Source organism: Mesocricetus auratus, unplaced genomic scaffold (genome assembly GCF_017639785.1).
Source record: "Mesocricetus auratus isolate SY011 unplaced genomic scaffold, BCM_Maur_2.0 Super-Scaffold_100008, whole genome shotgun sequence".
Taxonomy (NCBI): Eukaryota; Metazoa; Chordata; class Mammalia; order Rodentia; family Cricetidae; genus Mesocricetus; species Mesocricetus auratus.
Genome location: NW_024429192.1, coordinates 35,580,418 through 35,605,915, shown reverse-complemented (window position 1 = coordinate 35,605,915; position 25,498 = coordinate 35,580,418). Strand labels below are relative to the sequence as shown.

General features: G+C 39.2%; 2 protein-coding genes and 1 long non-coding RNA gene across 6 annotated transcripts in view; 1 reads left to right on the top strand and 2 right to left on the bottom strand.

Annotated features, from left to right (window-relative positions):
- The window catches only part of Cmss1 (cms1 ribosomal small subunit homolog), a 296,653-nt gene that overhangs the window by 241,371 nt on the left and 29,784 nt on the right, over positions 1 to 25,498 (bottom strand). The window lies entirely within an intron of this gene.
- The window catches only part of Filip1l (filamin A interacting protein 1 like), a 234,968-nt gene that overhangs the window by 186,912 nt on the left and 22,558 nt on the right, over positions 1 to 25,498 (top strand). The window contains exons 1-2 of one of the 4 annotated variants that reach the window (XM_040750626.1): positions 4,445 to 4,520; positions 10,438 to 10,667. The exons of 2 other annotated variants lie outside the window; for them this stretch is intronic. The gene's annotated coding sequence lies outside the window, so the exon portion shown is untranslated. Of the gene's footprint in view, positions 1 to 4,403; positions 4,521 to 10,437; positions 10,668 to 25,498 lie in introns of those variants that run through there. One more of the 4 variants, XM_005076733.4, reaches the window with a different exon arrangement.
- LOC121141926 lies at positions 15,930 to 24,124 on the bottom strand. Its single transcript, XR_005878893.1, has 2 exons — positions 20,322 to 24,124; positions 15,930 to 16,932 (listed from the first exon to the last, which is right to left on the bottom strand). It is a non-coding gene; the product is annotated as an uncharacterized LOC121141926 (long non-coding RNA).

Sequence of the window (25,498 nt, the reverse complement as noted above, 5' to 3'; positions counted from 1 at the left end):
GAGTAAAGGAGGTCTACATTGCCTGTATAGTGCTTTCTGAGTAAGAACAAGGGAGGCTAGCACCATTATCCAGATTCATGGCAGTTTCCTGGTGTTCAGGGGCAAAGTTGCTTTGTCAAAGGCTTCATGAGAATACATTAGTACAGCTTCCAATTCAACTGTAAAAAACAAACAATGCAGGTTGTCTTAGTTAGGGTTTATACTGTTGTGAAGAGACATGACCGTGGCAACTCTTATAAAGGCAAACATTTAATTGTGGTGGCTCTCTTACAGTTCAGAGGTTTAGTCTATTATTGTCATGGCGGGAAGCAAGGCAGCATGCAGACAGACATGGTGCTGGAGAAGGAGCTGAGAGTTCCACATCTTGTCTCACAGGCAACAGAAAGAGGTTGAGGTATCTTGAAGACATATAACCTCAAAGCCCACCCCGACAGTAACACGTTTCCTCTAACCAGACCATACCTATTCCAACAAAGCCACACCTCCTAACAGTGCCACCCCCTTTGGGAGCCATTTTCTTTCCAACGATGGCTATCCAGCTTTACCTCCCTGAACAATCACCAACCTGGATCAAATACTTCATGAAATTTACCACTTTCCTTTGTTCCTAACAACCATCCTTCCTTATCTTCGGGAATTAAGTTCCAAGATGTTCTGCATATGCCTGAAACTAAGGATAGTGGGAACTTTGCATTTATGCACACATATCTTTGATAAAGTTTAATTTATAAATTAGGTATAGCAAGAAATTAAACAACAATAAATAATGATAAATAGCAGAAGTACATCAATATACTATAGGCTTCAGGGCTCTTTCTACTTAATGTTAACAAAGTCATACTTAAGAGAGGGTAGTGTTTTCCCATGTATTATTGCCATAGTTATTATTCCCATGTATTATTTCCCATAGTTAAGAGAAGGTAGTGTATTTCCATTAGGGGCAAAGAAGGAAACACATCATATTCAGAGATATGGTAACTACCTAGTAATTTGGGACAGAGCTCATAGGGATATACTAACCCATTTAGGATAAAGAATGCCACGGAAAGCTGTGAGAATTTGAAAAAAGATCAGTTAATCACTATTTGATGACGAAGAAAGAGAGATAACTAGACCATACCTATTCCAACATTTCTTAGAAATGTTATCTAAGAAATAAGATCTGTCACCTCACAAAGAGGAATCGGCTTGACATCCTTAACAGTACACAGTAATTGTATTAAATAGAACGAGGTTGGCTTTGTCAATGACATGGATTGCTGTATATCTCGAAATAACCTTCATTAGCTTGAACCACGTGAAATTAAGCCTTGGACAACTACTTTTGACTCTCTAAGAAGCACATTTCAGGCTGGTAATGCAGCTCAGGTGGTAAAGTGCTTGCCTAGCACGCAGGAGGCATAAGCCCAGCAACGTAGTGCATGTGTGTAATCCTAGGCAGGGAGAGACACAAGATGAGCCAGTCCAATCATTCTCAGCTACATAGCAAGTTTAAGACTGTGCAACATAAGAGTATCAAAAGCAAACAAACCAAAAAAGAAAAAGAAAAGAAAAAAAGGAAAGCTAATCTTCTATGGTTGAATTTAGTTAATCCTTCCTGGTCTCCAGCCTCTTTTCCTATATTAGAAGGTAATTAACGTGGCAGGAAAGCTCTTCTGTTTCTTTGCTAAATAACACCTTAAACCAACTGCTTATTTAGATCGCAAATGCAGATTACTAATTGCAGAAGGCTTTACCTTAATTTGTTGCTTTGTTTATTTATGGGAAACTTATAATGATAGAATGAAGAGAAGCATATGATAACTGGCCAGAAATAAACAAGAAAGTGAAATTTTTCTCAGCCAATTTTAAAGTGTAGTAGTCCTATCTCAACTATTTTCATAATGAGTATATGCAAGAAGGCAACAAAACCTACAGTTCATGATGAAATACCCTAGGAAGAGGGAAAGAGATGAAAATGTACTTGTCAGCTCATGAGAGCCAATGAGGAACCACAATGGCTGACTGGAATTTGCAGATACAACACAGGTGGTTGTTGTGTCGACAGAGACTATTTTTCACAATGCTTGACTTTGACGATGGTGCTCTTTAGAGTGTGTCATGTTGCTGCCACCTCCTATAAAACTGTCCTAGAGCATATACAAATCTATGATGTCTCCAATGTGACTAATACCCACGATTATTTAATGCACAGTTAGGGTAGCATTGGTGTCGAATGTGTTATGGTGAGTCTTGGCTTCCCTGGTTCATCACTTAGTCTGTAAAAACCAGTTGTAAATATCTCAAGTAAATCACAGTAGTCCCTTGCTAATGACAGACACCACTTAGCAAACCTCTAAAGAATTAAGTTTGAAGATTATATAAAAATTACTTAAGTCCTTGCACCATAACTTTCATTACTACGCAGCCTTGGTCAAGAGACTCCAGTTTGAATGTGTTTCTTCATCTGAAAAGTATGGATAATTCTACCTCAAAATGTGTTGAAGATTAAATAATGGTATGAATGTAAAACTCAAACATGGCCCCTGGCATGATGTAAAAGCTGAATAAGCAAGGGTTACTATGGTTACAGAAGAGAGTGCCTACCTGCCATGGCCTTAGTTGGAAAGCAGAGTCAGTGGCCAGAAATAAGGGCCTTAGAGCAGTAGGACACCACGTCAGACATACATGCCTGGCTTCTCTTTTGTTTTGCTTCAGAACTGCAGACCAGTCCTGTATCTGTTCAGTTCCTCCATGTAGAAAAGAGGAATAATGTCACAGGGGATATAGGAAGTCAAAAGAATGAAAATAAATGGGAAGCATGAGTGCAAAACCATGAGGAGGAAATAGTTGGCGGCTTCAAACCTTAGGAAATTTTTCATTAAAAGGAGAAAAGCTCAGCAAGCTTTGGATTGCTCACTTCTGGATAAAAGTTATTTTATGCTATGAGTTCATGTTTCATGTGGCTTTCATCGGTCATTTTATCTCATTTAAAACAGAAAAGCCCAACTGTCTCAATGGGTATATTTAATAAGCAGAGGCACATACAGAAACTAAAAAGATCATAATGTACTTCTCAAATACAGAAGAGTAGCAAAACTAACAAACCAACATTCAATGTATCAAGACAAGACTGCAAAGCAAGTATTAAATTCAAACGGGAATTTTAAATTCAGATGAAGGGTATGTTCACAAACTTGTCTTTAAATGCTCGTATGAAAGGCAGCTTGGCTGTTTCAGCAAGAGGCTCCCTTTTCCAGTGAGAGCCATGGTCACTTGGGGGCCCTGCCCCCAAGTCACCAACCTGATCCCCTGCAGCCACCCTCTCTTGTGCCCCCTCTCCTGGAAAGAAAAAACACACACCATTTTCATTATTCCTGCTTGACAAACATATGGGAACAATAACTCTACAGACATGTACATCATAATAGGAAGCAATCCTATTTTAATGTAATTTAAAAAGGGGTTTTAAATAGACTCAGCTACTAAAACTACTCATCTGAAGCCTGCAAATAAGGCTGCCACATCTCTAATTTCTTTTGCAGATTCATAAATTTGGGATAGGACTTCTCTTACTGATGTTCAAGGTAATTAGGAGGTCGGTGCTGACTTACAAGGAGGAAGATTTCTATACAAGGAAATCTGCCCCACATTAGTGGGTAACAGATTTAATCCAGTCGTATTTGGCCAATGTTTTCCTTCTTGTGTCTTAAAGTTTTTGTCTTATTTGGTTGGTAGGAGAGCAGACAGACTAAAATGGTTCTAAAGTTCTATTTTTATACATTGTCGTTCAAGTACGGCAAAAAACATTTAATTTCTTTAAAAATATTTTCCCTGCCAAAATATCTGATTAGTTTTAACTGCTTTCGTTAAGACAGAGGCACACAGAAACGAGAAGGAGGTTCTTTCAGTAAACACACAGAAAACTAAGATTTCATCTGGCCTTCCCATCACTTGAAGAATTGTTTTGTAGTTACATCATCAGGAAATAAAATACTATCCTCTGAGGACCCCTACTCTCTACAAAGAGAAAAGAAGTTTGAAGTCTACATGCCCAAAAACCCGACTTCTCCTTTTCCTCTCCTGAGTCCCCCAGAAACCCAAAAACAAATGTAACAAAATGTATTTACAAAAGTTTACACAAGAATCAGGATGTGTATTGAAGAATTTAAAGCAGCAACTTTTAAGGGTCGACCTTGGTCCCCCAAGGCCTTGGGCAACCTGATAGGAGGGCGCGAGTCATGCCCACCGTCCGCCCGTACTCGTACTGGGAGCCGGGGAGCGACCATGCAAACCCCGCCGGTGTCTGTGGCTCCAAGGGTCCCGGCTGTCACGGCCCCGCCGCCGCCCTCCCACCCGGCAGCACATGCCGCGCGCCTTATAAGGCTGAGCGGTGACGTAACGCCCCTAGGCCGGGCGCGCTAGGCAACCCGCTCGCATTGTTCGGGAGGCTCCCGGAGCGCGCACAGCCGCTAGCAGCGCAACCGCGGCCCGGCTCGCCGCCCCGCCCGGCCCGGCCCGGCCCGGCGCCCGCATGTCAGGTAAGCCCGAGACAGAGAAGGAGCTGCCTTTTCAAAAGGCTCCGTTCGACCACCGCCCCCCGGCCAGGGGCAAGTGTGTGCGTCGCGCTCGGCACCCGCTCAGCTGCAGAGCGGCGGGGCAGGTTTCGCAAAGCGCCCTTTTCCAATTCAAGAAAGTTCTTGCCGGTAGGGAGACTTGCCACTTAAACTTAGACGGGAGGTGAGATACGGTATGGATCCCGTGGGCTTCTAAGTGGCTTCCGGCACTGAGAGATGTAAAGGGCTGGGGAATTGATTGTAAGAGCTCTACTCCAGTACCTTATCTCCTCAGGACTTCAACTCTTTCAGCTCTTACAAGAGCAGAGTGCGAAATCCTGCCACATGGGACTGGATTTGTGAGCGCCAGCCTTTTCTTTCTCCTTAGGGATCTTAATGTGAAAAATATTTTTTAAAACGGAAATACAGTTGGAAGTGGGGTGAAACTAACCTTTAACTGTTTGATGATATAAACAAATCTTTCACTATTTTGACTCAAATGCATGTCAATCTGTACCAGGAAGTTGTTCTGTTTCTAGTTCTTTCCATTTTATAGAGGACAATCTGCATTTAAAACATGAAGCTATTCTCTGTACATTAATATTCTAGATAGTATATGTCTTAAAACCTAATCTTAAAGTAGCATCTACAAAATAATCTTAGTCGCTGACACTTTTAACGATGATTACAACTAAACCTGAAAGGGTCATTGCTATTAAGGGGTTACATTAGAAATGAACATTTGGCAGGTAGTGGTTTTACTTTACCTTTCAAAATAAAGATCAGAAAAGGAATTTTTAAATGTCAAGTTTAGCGCTCTAGAAGAGGAGATGGGGAATGACTTCTCTACCTCTGTCTATCGGAACACACAGTGTAAAACAAAACTTCAGGAACCGAAAGAATCATTTCCCCCCCTTTAAAAAGCCTGTTTTCCAAGTTTGCACAATTAAAGCTCACAGTTCATAGGCTACCATTTCTATTGACAGACTGTGAAAGGCTGAAAATGCTTTAATAGTTGGCATTGGAAAGACCAGATAAGCTACTGTTGTAATGTTTAACAGAAACGTACAACCATTTTGAGGTACAAATATATGTTTTATTTACATTTGTCAATGAGGGGGAAAGTTAGATGAGGTTTAAAATTGAAACAGTATTTTTTAACGTGAACAAAATTGAGATGTCTTTTAGTAATTTTTGTAGTTGAGTTTTATTGCTATTTTTGCTGCCTATGAGGGTTTTTTTATTTGTGTTAATTTTATTTAGAGAAGTAAACGACTGATTTTTGTATTCTGAAGAAAAATTACATGTTATTAGGTCTGAAGATAAGCTAAATAAACTGCAAGTTAGTACTAAGAAGCAAGATTTCTCCAAACTATTATTTCAATCCCAGGGAAGTGTCTCATCATGAAGAGAGGGACCAGCAGCCAGGTCACTGTAAAGATGTTCAGAATGTAATAGAAGGGGTTTTTTTTTTTGTCTGTTTTTATAGACAGTGATTGGATGCTGAAAATTCCCTGTCTTGAGAAAAAGGAGTTTTGCATTTTCTAAAGTAGTAGAGGACGGAAACAGAAAACATCAATTATTGTTTCAGCTATACCCAAGTACCATCTATAACATAACCTACAGCTTAACTGTTGAAAATCATACCTCTGTCAAAGCCCTTATAGCTGTGTTTCCTAGAGTTTGCCTTTGTTCCTAAGTACAGAAACATCAATTTTAAAAACATTTCAATAACATACTTTTAATATTACAGTTTTCATACATACTAACTTTTAAGCATGCCTTAAAGAACTTATAAATTCTTTTAAAACTGAAAGCTAAACCAAATTTTGCATTGATATACTATCTCAAAGTGGGCTGTCTAGGTGAGCATTTTTCAGTTCTTAGGACAATGTTCAAATAAAGCACACTGCAATCTTAGACTTAGTAAGTTCATTTCCCCTATTATGGCAATTAACCTTACTGCTACTCACTGGATTTGTTGTATTTTCCTAATGCCGTTGATAGACTATAATAATGGCCAATATGAAAACATTAATCAAGTGTTTGTCTTCATTTTCCAGTATTCTTGCAAGAGTTCATTCAACACACACACACACACACACACACACACACGATTTCGTTTTAAGATTCTCTGTTCTGTTCCCTCCAAAAAAACAAACAAAAACAAAAATCCAAACCTCTGTAAATAAACAGATTTTGAAGTCTAAAAAGTGAGAATTAGGGAAGAATAAATTTTCACTCACACTTTGTACGTTTTTAAAAGATTAGGAAAAATCTAGATCCTCTCACTTAAAAATGAACAAAAAAGGACAGAAAGAGACTGCATATTGTGGAGTACTAATCACAACAGAAAGCAGTATTGGTCTCAGCCTTCCTTGGGGCCTGGAAGGTACCATCTGTTGTTCATACAGCCAATCGCTGTATGAAGTATCTAAAATGCCCTACACCTTATCCTCTTGGGCATATCATTAATTTCTTATCCTAAGTTTACATAATTTGTGGTGGGCTATGAATTTCACTTCACTTTTAACTGTGAGTTTTCTTTAAATAATCTATAAAGAAGACTGCATCTGCAGTCAGCATCACAAACGTTCAAAGCAGCATTCATATGGCTGCTTCTGCCATCACTGCAGTACTTCTGGGCCACCAACCTAATTCCATTGTGATGCAGACTGCAAAGTCTTAGCGAGATGTGTGACATTTGTCTTGAATCCTCCTATGAGGTTAAGTGATTATTAACAGATCATCGCCAACATTGCTGTTAACACTTCCACTTCCGTCTTTTTCATTAACAAACAAGAGTTGAGATTCTCTTTCCCTCATTAATCTGCATTAACAGTGCCCCTGACTGGGAAACAATACTGAGGGGATTTGCCAAGCAAACTCCTGCTTAGCCATGAGACAAAACATCCCTCTTCATGACTGTGTGGAATGTTTCAGCACATTAAGATCAGATCCCAGCAGTTGTAATTCTGAGTTCAAGAACAGTCAAGAATACATTAGCAGTGTTCTCTCTCTAGTCTAACCACCCTCACGTTCCTATGCTCAACTGGTCCCAAATAAGTCTAAGTCTTAAGGATACAACTATTTTGTGATAAAAAAGTTAAGGAATGTTGGCACAAGAGAGGAGACGGGAGTATGTAGGACAGGTAAGTGATCACTGAGACAGATGCAGACACACACACCCAATTTCTTGTTTCTATTTGTAATTACTTAGTCTAGTCCAAAGGCAAGAGACAGAATATATTATAGGAAAATAGCAAGCACTCAACTCCACAGATAGGCATTTAAGACAGGTCTCAGTGAGTTCTAAATGGACAGTGGGATACCTCAAGCATGTGTATGTGCCATTGGCAGCTAACACAGAAAAGGGTGTCAGCAGACCTTCACAGCTGCAAGTGGCAGTGGTCATCTGATCCAGATGCCTGACATTGTAGAAGACACTGATTCCCCATGTGCCCTGCACCAGCAATACTGAGCAACTCAGGCAGAGCCAAGACTCCTCCACTCTTGGACTATTGGTTTCTCCTTTAATTGGTACTCAAAAGACAAGCAAACAGATCTCAGAAGTAGACTTGGTACTATATGTAGCAATTTCGACATAAAATTCATTAACAAAATAGGTGGGTATGTTTTCAATAATAAGTAATGAGAACAAAGGGAAAGGAGTTCAATGAAATCAATACAACTTAATGAGGCCATCTGGATGGCAAAGCCCACTCTATTTCATTATGAGAGGTGCTGTGGAAAGTGTGTGCTGACATCACTTTGAACTAACAACTATGGTTGACTTTGTTAGTACTAAACACTTTCTACTCCACCAACCTCCTTAGCTATCAAGAAGCCCTCTTTTGAAAATCAGAGACTTAATACTTTCAAAACACTCTGCCCATACCTTTGTAGGCTGTTTGCAACTGGTGATACCTTGCTTCCTTTACCCTCACACTATGCATCACGACATTCTATCATACACTCACTAGTTTATTGTCTGTATCTGGGATTATAAAGTACTGCAGTATTACTTTTAGAACCAGCTTTCTCCCTGGCATCTAGGAAAGTATCTAGCTGTTGTCAGTGGGTGTGTCATTAGGACAACCATATTAAAGAAATGTATGAGTAAATGGCCTACAACCCAGAAGCTGATTTGGGAAGGAAAATGTACTCTGCCAATGATGGGCTGAGGAGGGCCCTTCTACATTTTGATCACAAGTCCCAAACAAATCTTTGCCCTGCTTGAGTTAACCACAGAACTGACTTACAAATAATAAAGGCAGAAAACAAGTGAGAGTCAGATCAAGTTAAGGCAGTGGATCTTCTTTGAACTTACTCTCCCAGGCATATTGTGTACACAGACCAAGTCAAACGCTTCTTAGCTCTCACCCATCTCTCCATATCTCTGTTAACTCCCTCCCCCAAAATAATGAGATTGGAAGTGGTGAGAGAGCGCCAGGTGAATTGCTGTAGGGCATGAGTGAGCACAGCACAGTGGCTTTGTCCTTAATGAAGAATGGATTCTTCTGAATTTCTAGTCTCTATACCTCAGCCAAGGGCCTGGAAGATGCAGGCATGAGGTCAAATAACTCACCCTCCAAAGACCTGGAAAGGAGTAGACAATCTTTCCTTTGGACTTTGACTCCAAAGTTTCTGTGTGTACTTTCTGTATCTAAATTTCCATGAGAGATATTTTTCTAATTTCAAAGTTAGGCAACTTCGCTGCCAGCTCTGACTCCAGTGTAGGTCTTATATATTGTTTCAGCAACAGCAAGCAAACTATGCTAAGAATAAGATAGACTGGTACGTAGAGTAAGTAAGCTGACCACACACCATACCATGTCACCAACCTCTAAGCACTGACTAGCTCTGGACTGATGACAAAGAATAGAATCATCAGTGCTCTTGCACATAGGCTACAGTGGCTCTTGGTTTCATCTCTGCTTTTCAAAAAACTAAGTGAAACACTGTAGATCACAGAGATTATTTGTTTAACAAAGTAAGCAATATGGGAATTTTTTTTAACATAGCCTGGTGTGGTAGGTACATACTTTTAGGAGACAAGGTTAAGGACAGCCAAAAATTCAAGAAGGTCATCTTTGGTTAAAGAACTGGTTTAAAACCCAGCGGTGGTGGCGCACGCCTTTAATCCCAGCACTCCGGAAGCAGAGGCAGGCGGATCTCTGTGAGTTCGAGGCTGGGCTGGACCGACAGCCTCGAAAACAGTACAGAGAAACCCTGTCTCGTAAAAAACAAAAAAACAAAAACAAAAAAACCTGGTTTAAAGTTAGGCTGGTAGAGACTCTACCTCAACTGTCTTCTACCCATCAACAAATTAAACAACAGACTACAGCTAATTGCTAAGCTTGCTTACTAGTGACACTACTAGCACAGACAATACAAGTATTGTCTCAATGGTGAAAGTAAAGAGTGAGAATAATAGGCTCTGCCATTCATTCACTGGGCTAGCCTCTTGTACTGTTGATTCCCCCAAACCTCTTAAGAGGGACAATGCCAACTATTCCAAGTATCGCAGTATTTGGGAAAAGACTGAACAGTGGGCAACAGTCTTTATAGGAACTCTGATCAAGTAGGGAGTCTATATAAAAATCCAAGGTATTGATGTCGTCATTACACACAGATCAGTTGAAGAAACTTCGGGTCAGCCTAACACAAGGACATTGGCCCTACAAGATTGTCAAATCATTTAGAGCAGCCTCGGGGATAAGAGCAGTCCTTCAAGATAGGCTGTTGATTTATTGTGTCCCATGGCCCACTAGTCTGGGAACAAAAGTTTAAAGGTGAACTACATTTTTCCCTCCCCTCCCTTTAAAATTTTTTAATGCAAATCAAAACAAAAACAATCTCTTGAGCAAATAATAAAAGGAATGTACAATATTTATTGCAGTTGGACCGATTGTCTGCAACTGTTAAACTTGAAGGAAGGAAACTGCTAGAACCAGGAGCACATGGAAAATGTCCTGGTTTTGCTGAACCCAAAGGAATGCAGAGATGTCTTAGTTGTTTAGCCTTAGCTTGCTAGCCTGCTAATTGGGAAGAGCAGAAGAGATGAATCATCCTAGAATTGGTGGGAAATGAATCCGTTTCGGCTAAAGGGAAGATTACCTTTGAAAAATAGTACGTATCATTTCATTCACTATCAATATAAATAATCATATTTGAAGTAGCATATCATTCTCAAGGGAAATGGGAAGCATTATAAAAATATGAAAACATTTATATATAATTATATTTTAAACACATATTTATATATAGTGTATACATGTTTATACAACAGTATGAAGACCTATCAAATTGAGTATGTCACAGTATGTAACCTACCAAATAGAGGTGACAACTTTGTCAAGGGATTTGTGGTTCTATTCATCTCTCCCCACATTATACCCTGGAAGATTCTTCTTAGAGTCTCATTAGACACACTAGGTAGAACATACAAAGAATCAAAAGTAGCAGTAAGGCTTTCTGACCAGCTTCTCCTATCTGGACCTCATCTAACTTTGCTGCCAAGTGCTCCACCTCACAGTGAAGGGAGATGTGATAGAAGCAAGACAATGAAACTGTTTCTTGTGATCTAGTAAAAAGAGGTAATTCTGAGACCTTTAGTCCACTTGTCCCAAAAGGGTTATAGTCTAAGAAAATGTTTCTTCTTGTGTATATAGAGTTCAAACATAAGTGACAGGTATAGAAGTAAAATTTCAAAATGAAAAGTTTAAAGCCAGATCTCTCTCTCTATCTCTGTCTCTGTCTCTGTCTCTCTCTCTCTCTCTCTCTCACACACACACACACACACACACACACACACACACACACACACACACACACACACACACACACACACACACACTGATTAGTTAACCCTTTAGCTGGCCTTCACAACAACCTGGACTTGCATGGACAGGAAGATGACTTAACAGATTTCAGTGTTCAAGGTGAAGGGATTATGTGTGATGAAGAAGAAACTGACATAACCAGAGCAGAGGTCCAGTAGATGCTGTCTATACTGAGTTATGCCTGTTGTCCTTCGAGAATTGTGTTTCCTTCTTTGCTGGGCTTACTATTTGCTCCACTAGGCTAAGATATATGCCTCAAGTCTCAGAAAATGCATGGTAGGATGCAACTCAGATGAGCTCAGGTTCTTTGACACCAGCAATCAAGTAAAGGACTTGGCTTACTAGAGAAATCTATGTTTCTGACCTTACCTCAGCCTAACTCTCTGATTAACTAATCCTGAGTCTCCTGCTGGAAGGCAATCTCTCCCCATGAAGAAAACCACAACTATCCTAAAGGTGCTGTCACCTGAAACATAAGACCCAGGTTACTGAGCTATTAAAGTATGAAAGAGAGCAGGTAACACAAAAGAGCGGGTAACACAAAAGGCTTAAAATCTATCTTGGAACCTGTTTAATCTTGAAAGCTTTGCCATCATGTCTCACCTGGGCTAAAGGCTTCTGGCACAGGCAACACTAACAGTCTAGCTGCCTCTCCTTTGGGTGCTAATTTCTCAGTCTCGTGTATTTTCAATTTAGCATGACATTTTAAATGTCACAACATGAGGATTTACTTCTTTGCTTTTAACTATATCTGTAACTTTAACTACAACAAATACTTTCTGTAGAAAGAAACAAAAATCTGAATGTCATGCAATTCCATGTAAGGTCTGAACATAGTTACAAGTCACCAAGGCTTCATGAGCCATACCACACCTCTTGACACACTAACTTGTGTACAACATTAAACAGGAAGGGAAGGGGGGAAAACGTTAAAGGTTGCTGGAGGCTTTGGTTTTGTGGAGCTGAAGTCTGAGGATTGTCCAAGGCTTTCCAGATCTTAGTCATGAAGCTACTGCTTTCTTCCTGCTTCTGGGGAGATGGGAGGCAGGTGAGAGAAGGCCCAGCAGTAAGTCAGGAGAAGATTCTGGTCAACATTTCCTGCCTAAAATTGGGTTTTCAACTGCTTACAAACTCTGATTTCACTTTTTTCCCCTTCAGTAGCTTTTTAACTAATGAAAACATGAAATAGTTTGCCCGCTCTTAATAATCAAAATTGGATGTAAAATATAATTTCAGGGATAGGTATTCATACAGCAGACAAATACACTTAGAAACTTCTCTTTAATTCACCATAAATAGACCATTCCTTACCGAGGTAACCATCACGAAAATGGCTAACATTTTGCTCAGGGAAAGGCACAAAGGAAGAATCAGTCAGAAGTGGGATATCAAGCTGTTGTCATGTGTGTTGGAGAAGTATTGCTGGATAATGCTATCTTGAAGGAAGTGCCTAATATGCAGCTCTCATTTATGTCATGAGCCTGAGCTTGGACTGTAACCTGATACTTATATATGTGGGTGTTCTTAAGGCTCAGAAAAGGCAGAAAATGGAAATGTAACTCAAATTGCCCTGAATTGTTGGTCAAGGAGAAACTAAGGCTATGATAACCAAAGTTTTAATTTTTAAAATGATTGCATAAGGGCATACAAAATAAAATAGTCATCTGTGCTTTAAAAAGGCACATGCCTTTTCCTGCCTGGTGTAATTAGACTTACATGTGGCCTCAAACCTCAGCTTTCCAAAGTCATCAGCGCAACCTTAGGTCCTGAGGAGCTAGGTCCTCAGGAGAAACATTGACAAGGGAGGATGGAGGATGCCCACTGTGGTCTGTAATCTGTCTGCTTACCAAGAAAACAGGCTACAGAGTAACAACCCATTCTTCAACTAGTCTATCCACTACATACTATTAAATGTATTAAGTGTTCCCATTTCCCTAATTTACTACAGTTAAAATGAAGAATGAAACCAAACCAAAAAAATCGAAGTCCTCTCTAAGAATTAAATGTTTCCCATTTTGCATTCTTTGTATTCTTATCTACCCAATTTCAGTGCCAAACTGTGTGATTTCAGAAGTCACAGTAAATACGCCTCTGTTGTTGTGGTTTTTAAATTTCTGAAGTTTGAATTTCTCTCAAACAAGTCTGGAAATGTTTGGCTTCCCAAACATACCATGTCAGCCACTGCCTCTGTATGGAAAGCCAGGCTACTAGAAGGTGAAACCCAGTGAATTCATCCATGCTGGCATGACTGGTGTTTTAACACCAATAAATCCATGTAAGAAAACCAAAGGCTTTTAGAAAGAGATGAAAAAAGAGAGAACAGGAAGAGAGGAAAGTGGGACTAAGAAGGGAGAGTAAAAAAGAAAGGGAAAGAAGAAAAGGAGGTCAGGAAGGAGAAAAAAGGAAGGAGGAAGGGAGGCAGAAGGGAAAGAGAAAGGAAGAAAGGAAGGGAGGAAGAAAGGGAGGGAGTCTTAAGAATATTAGGGTTATGGTTTTGGAGGTGTGCTCAAAAGCATCTGGAAAGGAATATACTAGTTACAACTTTCTCAAAAAAAAAAAAAGACTAAAAGAAACAAAGTCAACCACAGATATGAGTGCTAAGACAAAGGAATTATACTAATCTTCCAAAATACATACTTGCAATATCTGAATGAAAATAGCAAGGTCTAGAAAGATTAAAAGGGGGGTGGGTTGAAATCAATGAGACTTTTAAAAAATTTTAACACCTACATTAGAATGCTTTTCTGGAAAATCCATTTCTACTTCCTTAATCTAAGATACAAAGGAACATCAAAATAATTTTTTTAAAAAAGTACACAAATATTATGAACAAGCTAAAATAATACAAATATTTTGAGGATATACAGTTATTGTGGCCTTCAAGTCTTGAGAAAATGCAATCTGTTAAAAATATTTTCCAAGAACTTGAAATGTTCTATGGAAATGGTATTTACCTTCTCTAGGGATTCTGAGATGTTATTACTGGCAAAGTGACAATTTTTAAAACCATTCAAAAATAATTACAAATTGATGCTGAATGACTAAACTTGCTATATTATTACAAAGATGAAAGGAATATTTGTTAATGTCTCATAACCAAGGCTGAATGTAGCCATAAGCCTATAGAAATGGAAAATGGATGGCTAGTAGTAGTGACTTTCTGCCTTTGACAAATAGGATATCCTAGCACACAGATTCACAGTGAGGACGGTGCACAACATAATGTGATAGAGATGTGAACATTTGTCTTAGTGATGAGAACAGAGAGTATCAATTATATTGGCATTCTGGCTCTGTGAATTATAAGCTGGACTTCTAACAAATTACTTAACTTTTCTGAGCCTGAGTGAGCTCTCATTTATAAAATAAAGACACTGATTTTGCCTTTTGTGTTTCCAGGAATAGCATGGTATGTGGTATAAAGCAATTGCTCAACCATTTCTATTATTTCCACAGTATAGACAGGGACAACACCTGTTTGCTATTTATACTTATCCCCTAACTCCCTAATATTGTACCTAATATAAAAGTAGAATAGGTATTTGTTCAAATATTACTGAATACCAAAAAAGTAATATGTGCTGTTTTTAATGTAGAAATAAAACAATACAACCAACACCAATGATTGGTCAATTACTAACTAAAATGTGCAAGAATGGGGAGACACATACACACACCCCCACCTATAAAGTTTACATTCTAGTTTTAGTTTGTGTGTGTGTTTTGCCTGCATGTCTACCTGCACACTACATGCATGCCTTGTGCCCACAGAGGCCAGAAGAACCCTCAGATGCCCTGGAGTTATGGAGAATACCAGATAAGCCACCAGGTGGGTGCCCTCTGAAAGAGCAGCCAGAACACTTAACCACTAAGCCATTCTTCTAGGCCATGACGTTTATATTCTCAGGAATAATCAAATAAATAAGCAATAGATGGTATGGTAAATGGGACTAGTTAAGATGAGAGTCCAGTAACTCACAAAGAGAAACCCAAACAAAGGTACATAGGCTATTTAGTTTAAAGAACAGCAAAAAGCAAACAAACAAAAGCCCTAGTGTGAGTGGAGCAGACTGAGCGAAGGGGAAACCAGCAGGCCAGATGGGAGAAACAGCAAACTCTTCTAAGGTCAACCCACATTAGTTGGTGGGTTCTCTCACATGTGACATGGTTAAGTGGGGGGGTGGGGGTGGGTATGGGAGTGTGAAGCACAGGTTTGGTTGCCAATATGTTCTTATTCTGGTTATCTGGGCTATTCAGTAAGTTACCTGTAGATGTTTGGTCCCTCCCCATCCTATAAAAATTAGCTTATCTATACAGTTGCTTTAAGAATGAAGTACAATCAGGTGGTCCATGAAAGACCAATCCTTCTGCATACGTGCCACATATCACCCTGGGAACTGAAGTCCAGACCCAAGGCTACCAAAAAGCAGTACACTGGAATGGTATAACTCCACAACAAAGTGCTGTTTTAAATCAGATAATTTCACTATTAGGATTTATCTTACTAGTGAAAAACTTCCAAAAGAGAAAAAAGACTAATTCCCATAACTTTATCCATTATTTTGCCTTTTAAAGTCTTACAAATTTTAACATGAAAATTTTAACCAGATCAAATTCTACTGACTTTTTCTGCTCCTGCTTGAGGACCGTGATCAAGTGGAAAGCTCCAAGAAATGCAGTATGACCAAAAAAAAAAACCAACCAAACAAAAAAAAGATTGCTAAGTAGCTATCATGTGTAAGAAAATGAGAGAATGAGAGACTTATATTTGCTTGTCTATTTCTAGACACTCTAGATAAGAAGTTAGCATCTGTAGTTTCAGTTTGGAAGGTAAAGGGTAAAGTGGGATCCCACCCTTTAATATACACATTGAGATATTTCTCCATGAATACTGATCTGTAAATGAAGACTGAAATCCATATTGCTCAAAGAATTAAAAGTATATAAAGACAACTAAAATTCAGTTATGGAACAACATGAGCCACTGATGGTGATGTAGACACTTGAGGCTGAGACAGGAAGATCGAAAGTTCAAGGACAGTCTATGTTATTCTGGGGAGGCACTGTCAAAAATCTCCCAATATAAAAATCAGCATATCTTTCAAAGGGTTAGGTCCTCAGCAGGAAGGTGGGCTGCAGAGCAAAGCAAGCTTCATCATTCAAACCTGGGATTTTTGTTTGTTTTGTTTTTCTGGACAGATAACAGAACATAAATAGCCCTAGTAATGTCCTTAGTAGTCTTAACAATTTCTCTTTAACTCAAGAAAAAAAGCCTGCCAAATATTTACAGGGGGAAAAAAGGGCTGTTCCCTTCGGGTCTGTCCTAAGTCAGCTGACCCACCCTGCCATCTGTGTGCCCATACAGATCAAGTCTGACAGTGAAGCCAGCAGAGAAGGTGCACATTCACATTCAAGGAAGAGCCAGTATGAGTCAACAGCAGACAGGCTTTGGGAAGGACAGCTAGGTACATCCATTGGTACGCTGGCTGGCTCTGCACTGGAAATTGCGTATTCCTTTTCTTCTGGGAAGGGAGAAGAGCTGGGGAGTAGATCTGTGAACAAAAAAAGAAATGAAAACTAATGGCTGATCTCATACACAATTGAGCAGTGAATAAAGAAGAGTTGTGAATGCCAAAGGTAACTACTACAAGAACATTCTACAAAAGTTTTCCCACATATTAACTCACACTAGATGGCAATTCTTAACCAGACAATTCTCCATCCTTACCCTCAATGCTAGAACACCTTTAATGTCTGTAAACATTTCTCATTAGTTGGTACAGACAATGGATACTGCTAACATACTTAGAAGAGCCCCACAGCACCTAATCAACCCAAAATGATAATGGAGCAAAGGCTGAACAATTAAACAAACCTTAACCTAAAATGGCAACCAGGATGGCTAACAATGAGCACAGATAGATCAAATCAACTGATTATCATGCAGTCTTCTGTTCCAGAATGAATCTTCCATTTCCTCCCCCAGGTGCTTTCTCACCTCCTGCCAGCCCATATGGCTGAGGAGCTCTACTGTGCCACCACATATACATATATGTACATATAGACATATACACATACATGAACATACACACATACATACTATTTTTCTCTGATGTAAATACATGTCCACTTATTATAAGACTGTTTTTTCAATTGAAAAGAAAAAAAAGTTTATTTTCTATAACCAGCCATTAGCTCATGTACTAGATTTTTGTGATGAGAACATTTCAATTGTACTCTTAATACTTCTGACTTCTAACGATAAGACATTGGCTATGACAGGCTGTAAAGTCTTTTGTGTGAACTGTATTTTTACTTAATCTTCAAGACATCCCCAACTATAAGAGAAGTTCTAGTATTATCCTACTCTATCCATGAAGACAGCAAGATGAATAAACTAAATAGCTTCCTTCAATTATATTAAACACAGAAAATCAGGATTCAGTTCTGAAAACCAAACTCTGGGATTTGAATTTCTCAGGCTACTTTCTACCTCTTCCCCATTATGCTTCAGGGCTATGCAGAGCACAGGCTACCTGTCACTTAGCTACCTGCATTATTTACTACTAAGGACAGTGGGGGGACAGGTAGAAGAAAGGACACTATCCCTAAGCAAAAGAAAGCAAATGTCAACGGACAAAATACAAGTCACAGAGGTGCACAGTGAAGCCCAGAAGGAGGGCAGGAAGGATATGGAGGATGAGCGGTCAGTCTTAGAAACCTGAGTTCATTCTCAAGCAACATTTAGAACTCTGCTGGCTGCACATCACTATCAGGAATACAATAGTAGATGATAATCCAAAGCTGCAGTAACTTCAATACTTTTCCCTAAGATATTCCCTGCCATGGCTGTGGTGGACCCAAGCAGACCTAAAAAGTTCACGGAGACATCTATCTGAAACTTAGTCTGACAGCAATTGAAAAACCTACTCATTTGGAAAGGCAGGGGGCATTAATCAATATGTAAAGTCTGGAAAAGGAAAAAAAATCATCTGAGGAATCTTTTCCAAATAGTTGAGAACCACAATTCAGAGGGGAATAAGCAATAAGAACCTGTCCCCTACCCCCAAAAGGTGAGTAGGTTCTCCATACGAGTTCAGTAGTATATGCTTTTGTGTTTTTTTATTGTTTTTCTAAATTCCCTCTTGCTACTCCTACCTCCCCTAATTGTACATATAAACAGAAAAACAAAAATCTGGGAATTTCTTAGTATGAAAATTTTAAACTGAAAGATGGACAGGGCACAAGATTTGTGGCACTTAAACATCTTTTATTCTTATTGCAGTGCTGGGATTTGAGCCCAGTACCTATGGCATTCTTGACAAAAATTCTACTCCAGAGCTATTTATAGGCAGGCCCACATTCATCATTACCCTTAACTAGATAGCTTTCCATACTATAGCATAGAAGCAAATGACACACAATTCAGGCCCATACTGATAAACTCAGTGAGGCATTCTTCTATCCTTATTCCCATTTCTACTCGCAGGTCCAGCCCAAGGTTTCCAAATGGCCACCCGGTACAGTGATTGGGGGGAGTGTCTGCTAGCCCATATTCCACAGGTACCTCCTTTGGTTTCAAGATGAAATTCTCTTTGTAGTATCTACCTTCTCCTCACCACTTCTGTGATTTTGGTGTTTTATTGAGTCTGTAGTTTGACCTTCCAGCAGTTTTTCTTTAAGGCTTGGACGTTCCATCCATTACTTTGTTCTTTTCTCAATTTTAAGACAGCAGTATTTGACCCATACCAGTTCTTGCTCATAGGTCCTCCCAGAATCCTCTTTACCTGATGAATTTCCCTAGTTCTTTGTTACTTCCCTGACTACTGGGGAACTAAATAAGATGGTCCAAATTATGAGTCCTAACTCACTTTTGCCATCTGTACCCCTGAACAACCTCCTCTCCTTTACTTCATGTTCTAATTCTTATTTCACAGCGAAGGGAAATAGTAACCAGCTTGCTGAATCTGGACCCACTTATGGTATCTCTAAATGATCTCAACAACGATGACAGGATCTTTGGTAACAAAGACATAAAGCAGACACAGATATACACTCATACTTGGCTAGCAGATGAAAACAAAAAGTCTGACTGTTCTTCTAGATCTTGCTGACTAAGTCAAATGAATTGAGCATTACACTATGGCTATGGTATGCTGTAACTAATTAAAAGAGAAAAAGAAAAATCCTTTGACTTGTAAGATAAATAAAAGGAAGCAGCATACATACAATAAGGTTGCTCCTAAAACTCTGAGTAAACAGTGAAAAGTCCCATTGAAGTGGCAAAGAGCACAGCAAGAAACATAAATTATAGTACTGTCCTAAAAGGAGGAAGCAAAGCTTTCCAACAAATTCCATGCATCACTCTTCAAATTGCTAGAACTTGTTATCAATGCAATGTAATAATTAAAATGACATATTAAACTAAAAGATAAAATGGGATGTAATGCAACCTAAGTATCAAAGTCTATAACCAGGAGAGCACATAAAAAATGAATAAAGGAAGGTCGGTGGTGGTGCATTTCTTTAATGCCAGCACTTAGGAGGCAGAGAGACAGGCAGATCTCTGTTGGTTTGAGGCCAGCCTGGTCTACGGAATGAGTAGACAAGGCTACACAGAGAAATTTGGTCTCAAAAAACAAAAACAAACAAAAATATAGCAATGTAATATATGCAGTATTCTGCTTACAGATCATCATGCCAAATCAGCAAAGTATTAAACTATAAACTAGCCTCTAGAGTAATAAGAACACACACATTATATTATTTCCCTAAGACTAAATGGATCTGTTCTGATCAATCTGTTTGGTCATTGATAAGGTACTACACAAATTATAACCAGATTGGGCTGGGTAAGTATGCTGGTTTTTAAGAAAAAAAAAAAACAAACAAAAAAACCATAAACAGTGTCTTGCACACACTAGGGGCTTGCTGTACGTACCTTATAAAGCTCTGAAATGAATTAAATGTCAGCTGAGCTGTAGTTGTTGAACCCATATTAAACAACAAGCAACTTGGTCCATTTAGTGGCACTCCCAGCACTCAGGAGGCTGACTTCAAAGCCAGCCTGGGCTTCAGGGCAAGAACCTCTTCAAAAAAACAAAACTACCAAGCTAGCCAACTACAAAATCATTGGTTGAGATTCTCTCATTTCAAAGAATCGTTTCAAGGAAAACATTAACAGTATATAGATAGATAGTTCAAAGAACTGAGAAGAACAAATTGAAGGCAGAAAACCTATCTCTTATGATGGGCAGCAAACAAATGGATATATTAATGATGAAATCATCAGAGCAGACTAGGGATTCTATCATGATGAAACAAGGGCTGCTAAGCAACAGCATGAAGAACAGAGTGGTATCACAAATCTTAAGCTTTTCTGGAGGAAGTCATTTGCCATTACATTTCTCCTGCATATTCTCTACAGCAACGACTTCAAAGCTCAGCCTCTTCAAGAGATCAGCAAGGTCACCCCAAGAGTCATAAACACCCCTTTTACCACTCTCTCAAAAATGCACATGTTTTCCAGCTCCTACATGACCTGTGATGATGCCTTGGCTACTATAGCTAATGGAATGTGTAAAATAGATCTGAGGATCCAGTGTCCTCAGTACAGCTTGTATAGTACAATGCAGCTCATAATTTTTTTGTTTGTTTCTAGGTTATTTTTCCACTAAAAATGCTCTTTATGTTATGTATCCAAGGAAAAGTTTAAACTCCTGATGCCTCTGCCTCCACTTTCCAAGTACTAGGGGTTACAGGTCTGTTCCACCACATGGAGGCCTTAATTTTAATAATACAGTAAATTCAGATAAAATCCAAACAATCAAAAGTTTGGGATCCTCAATAAGCTTTAAAAGAACAGATCTAAAAACTGAAACTGTTGTTCTGGGGTTTTTGTTAAATAGTGTTAGAGTTATCTGTTCAGTCTAAAAACTTGTTTTTCTTTATTGCATTAACTAACCTAGATGGGGAAGAGCGAATGTGCACATATTGAGATCAGAGGACAACTTTAGGGAATTGGTTCTCTCCTTCCACTCTGTGGGACCCAGAGATCAAAGCCAAGTACTCGAGCTTAGCACTAAGTTCTTTTATGGGCTAAGCTGTCTCATTAGCCTTTCCATGAACTCTTGAATACTCTTGAATAACAGATTTCTTTTCCCCCCCTTTACCTCATAATAGCCCTAGTCTAGAAGACTTTCTTGTAAATTGAGTATTGCCATATTTAAACATCAACTGCTAAACTCAAGATCCACGTTACAAAAGCAGTGGAGTATTTGTCTCTTTAAAAGGCTGGGCGAAAAGAACCAAAGTGACTAAAGTTGTTCACTTCTTTCAGTTTGGTCCCTGTAGGAATAGATGTAACACAGTGCCACTAGTGAGCACGGACTTTTTACTATTGCTTGACACTTACTCTAATCTGATCTGTGTGGGCCAACAGGAAAACAATACTCAAGTAGAATGCATCAGAGCTCTCAGCTGAGAGGGAAAGTAAAAGAACTGCTTCTTTGCAGCGTTGAAATAATCAAAGGAGAGTGAGGAACTAGCATGTGACCATTTAAACCTCTCATAACCAAGTAACCAGAGTTGTATTGAAGAATGTAAAGAAGAAAGGAATAGTTAGAGTAGGTTTTGTTTTATTTTTTTGTTTTGTTTTTTTTTTTTTGATGCTCCATAATTACGAAACAGACAATAATGTATTTGTATTTAGAAAACACAGAGGGGAAGACTCACGCCACATTTTCTTAAATACTTAAAACCACATACATGTTAAGCCCGAGAAAAATCATCTTTAAAAATGAGCAAAACTGCCTAGGGCAATCTGAGGCACGCTCAATAGGGTGGCATATTTGTCCATTGTTTTATTTATTCATTCACTCATTCTTTAAAAAAAAACAACAACACTTATTTGGTTCCTTCCAGAGGGCTTTTCGGTAACCACTGTAGAAAACACTTTTTTGAGTCTTAAGAAGATAATATTTTAGTGGAGTTGATTATGATGTACATAAATAATGAGAACTGTAATATAAATTCTATGGGTATGATTGGCTATACAGCATCTAGATGGGCACCATCTGTTTTGTATGTGCATTATATGCTGCATATTATTAACCATGTCACACTGAGGAGATAAAATATAGGCTGATGCATGTTGACATATATGTGTATAAATAAAAACTGAAAGGACCCTCTGAATGTGTAATTTATATTGAAAGGCCAGCATTATGGTTGGTACCAAAAAAACACTCAAGATGACAGATGTGATATTTTTGAAAAAGCAAGTAACTGGCATTGCACATAATAATAGTGATAAACCACAGTAAGTTAAAACAATTTTGAGCCATAAAAGAAACTCTAAAGAAAAGCTGTAATAAGACACTGCTTTAAGCCAGTTTGGATTTAATTACCTCACATTTGTGTCCATAAAAATCAGCTTCCACAACCTGTTTTTATTGGATAGGATTCAGTGAATGTTCCTGTAATCCTGTAATGTCAGTATTTGAGCATGAACATGAGTACTCCAAGACAGTAGTCTTTAAATGGAGGTACATATACCCCCAAGGATACACAAACTTGCAGAGCTGCCTGGGGAGCTTAAAGGGAATTAATGCCTACATTCGCACTTCCTATATACACTCTCTGAATCTCATCTCCCCGGAAAGTGCTGTGTCCAGTGAGCCCTCTTTTCCAACAACCCTTTCAAAACAGCCTTCTTGTTTGGCAAACTCTAACCAAGGGAGTTTTCTTAGCCTTGGAACTCATCTAGAACTTGCTAAGACAGCACAGGGGCAGCAGCAGATTAAGAAACAGCACTGGATAGAGAGTCGTGTTTATCCTCATCTGGTGACACTGGCGACACCTTAGGACAAATTCCTACACAGTCATATCTTAGAATTCAGACTATCTCCCCCAAAGGATGATTAGACTGTCTAGTTTGTAAATGGCAACTTTTACATTGAATGGCAGAGGTAACTTCTATAACTGTTTAAAACTTCAATTTTTTAATAAAATAATATAGGTGCTAAAAGAACAAATAGATTAAAATCACTGTAGGTTAAAATCAGTGTGTGTATGTATGTATATATACATGCATGTATGTATGCATAGCTTATGTAAATATTCCCAAACAATCACAAGTGCCATCTTTCCTTTAGCTCCACAGTTTCCAATTCAGAGAGTTTCAGTGATAGACACTGTGTCTGGATCAGTCCCAAGATGTGGTCTATATCCTGGTCTCAACAGGCAGTTCGATTAGGGGAGACAGCATAGGTTCTGGATCTCCTGGACCTTCCTGACTCAAGTCTCCCTCAGCTAGAACTCTGACATTACATAATGAAGCCCAAGGCCAGGAGACCAGTCATCTGGGAGCTTGTCATAATGAAAATTGTGAGGTTGACCCTAGACCCACAGAACTAGAATCTGCCCTTTAACAAGATTCCCAGGTGATTCAAATGCTTATTAAATGGGGTTAAAAAAAAAAGCCTAAATCAGCAGAGAGGGTACTATATCACTAGGTGTCTATGTGTTTCAGGTTGGAGCATAAATAATGCAATCATCAGTTTTGTATGTTTAGCTTGGAGCTGAAGCTTAGGGAGATATCAATGTCAGCCAGTTTATAAATACCAGGAAAAAGGTGCATGACACTTGTATCATGCTCCAAAAGATGCACTAAGCTTGCTGCCAAAAACATTGAACACAATAAAGACAACTCAAAAGTTTTTCAATATTGTTTTGCTTGTTACTATACTTACAGGATTCAGTTATTCCATTTTAAGTCTTTCCTATTTCACTTAAGAAAAATCTTCCCTTTCTTATATTCCAAGAAAGCATGTTCCCTTCTCAGGAAAAGGGGACAGCATGTGCTCTTATTTAAAAAGCTGAGAAGAAAGCCTTGGGAGTTTTTGTGAAGTTGTTCTCCAATAAGGAAGACAGCAAGCTTCAGCAATACCTTCTTAGCACCTTCAAGTGTGAATTTAGAGCAGAGGTCTGAGGACGAAGCTCTTCTGCAGCTGTTTCTCCGCTACAGCAGTTTCTCCCGGATTCCTGCCTAGAATTGCAAAACTCTACACCACCAGAAAGAAGCTGCCATGTTTCTCTTCTCAGGCTCCCAGGTGTCTGAAGCAGGGAGTGACAAAAGGCAAAAGTCATGAAGCCTCTTGCCAAGACTACAGATGAGGTCACCACAGCCCCACCCCGCCCCCGCCCCAGCACCCTGCCCAGTCAATCTTTTGTCAGGTCCCCCAAACAGAACAAACTAAAAGGAGATCTGCCATTCAAAAGTTGAATTCTTACACTACCTTTCCACCCCGCCTCTTGTGTAATATAATTAAAAAAGAACAGATTAGGATCTTATAAAGAAGCCTTTATCCCCCAGACTGCCCCAAGTTTGTTTCCTTTAAAAAAATGTTCTTCCTGAACGTGGGTGTCAGTGAGGAGGCCTAGGTAATCTATTGGGCCTTGGGTAGTAGATCAGTATTTATCCCTGGCATACAAAGGGACTTTGGGTGCCCATCCCACAATGAGAGATGCACTCTCACCCTGGACTCTGGGGGGGAGGGTCTAGGCCCTGCCCTGGATAAAATGACAGACTATGGAAACCCCCATGGCGGGCCTCATCCTCCCTGGGGAAATGAGAGGATATTGGAGAGGTTGGTGGTAGGGCGTGGCAGGAGGGGAGGGAAAGGGAGAGGGACCTGGAATTGACATGTGAAGCAAACTTGTTTCTAATTTAAATTTTAAAAAATGTTCTCTCAGATTATTAATTTTAAAAAAGAACAGATTGGTTAATTAACTAGCAAATTGATATGATTTATTATGCCATCCATGGTGGAGTACTATAATCCTAAATGAGGCAAAAGAGGACACATGTTCAAGGCCAGCCTCAAGAGGACAAGTTAGAAGCCAGACTAGGGTGCGCAGGGAGATGTGCATGAGAGATGGATGGATGGATGGATAACAGGTTTATTAACATATTACCAACTTTACAGACTTGATTAGAAAGCACATATTTACGTTTCCAACCAAGTTAAGTACTTTTCAGGGACTGCATCTTAGCTTCTGCACAACAATGCAGAGCAGCAATTACATCCTGTATAATTAGCCCATTCCCAGTATAAT